Source organism: Stegastes partitus, unplaced genomic scaffold (genome assembly GCF_000690725.1).
Source record: "Stegastes partitus isolate 25-593 unplaced genomic scaffold, Stegastes_partitus-1.0.2 Scaffold753, whole genome shotgun sequence".
NCBI lineage: Eukaryota > Metazoa > Chordata > Actinopteri > Pomacentridae > Stegastes > Stegastes partitus.
Window position 1 is genome coordinate 216,742 of NW_007578484.1, and position 1,038 is coordinate 217,779.

At 49.3% G+C, this 1,038-nt stretch overlaps 1 protein-coding gene across 1 annotated transcript in view; it reads left to right on the plus strand.

The window, feature by feature from the left end:
* Positions 1 to 219: 219 nt before the first annotated feature.
* Positions 220 to 1,038, plus strand: part of LOC103364511 (uncharacterized) — a 35,310-nt gene continuing 34,491 nt past the window's right edge. The window contains exon 1 of the mRNA XM_008291655.1: positions 220 to 292. The gene's annotated coding sequence lies outside the window, so the exon portion shown is untranslated. The remainder of the gene's footprint in view (positions 293 to 1,038) is intronic.

Sequence of the window (1,038 nt, forward strand, 5' to 3'; positions counted from 1 at the left end):
TTTTTAAAAATGTTTTTGCACACATCAGAAGTTTTAATTAAAGTGAAGCTGGTGGTTTAAAGCGGCTCCTCGGTTTACTTGTTAACTAGTTCACATTAAACAGACTTGGATCAAATCTAACCGGATGTCTTCAGTCTGTTTCCTCTCTGCAGGTCACCTGATCCTCCTCACCTCCGCTGCCAACCTCCGCGCACGCAGCCTCTCGTGAGCGCGCTCGGGTCGCTGGGGAGCGCGCAGATCAGAAGCTCCGGAGCAGCTCGACCAGAACGGACCGGTACCGCCGACAGTCCCGGTAAGAAGCCGGTAGCGGAGGCTTAAAGTCGGGCTGGTTCTGTGTGTCTGTTGAGTTTTCATCTGTGCAGGTATCAGCTGGAAATGACGGCCAATTCGATGAAAGGCCATTTTGCACATTTTCGCTGTTTCCGGCATTCAACAGAGTCCCGCGGTTTCACCTCCACCCACACAGTCCAGTGCGCATGTGTAGCAGGTCGGGACGCACAAAAAAGACAATCAGTGCCCAGCCCTAAACCCAACCGGAAGTCCGCCATTTTGAAACAACACTGTGACAATTTTGGCGATTTTCACTCTTTTTTTTTTGCCATGTTCGGCCATTTTCTTCATCTGTCTCTGACAGGGAAGGTCGTACGCACCTGAAATTCGGCCATCACAAACTACAGGGTGTGGTGATTACAAGTTAGTAAAACAGTCTGGAAATGGCGGCCCCTGGAACTTTGCCAAAATGCTATAAAACGCCATAATATGGGACGTTTTGTGTAACTGGCCTGTTTGCACCGATCGGCCTGAAAATTTACACTCGGGCTCCGAGTGCGTTGCTGCTGCCACGCCCGCCGATAGGGGGGGACAAACGGGTCTGTTGTCCCGGGCCCAGAGTAGGTGTGGGGCCCAGAACTGGACCCTCATTGAATTATGGATTTTTTTCCCCAAAGAAGGGCTATTAATGGAAAGAAACAGTGCAATATTTGAGTTAGAAGTTTTAATTAGTTTTCGTCTGAACTGTCCTTAATATCTTTGGAGTTG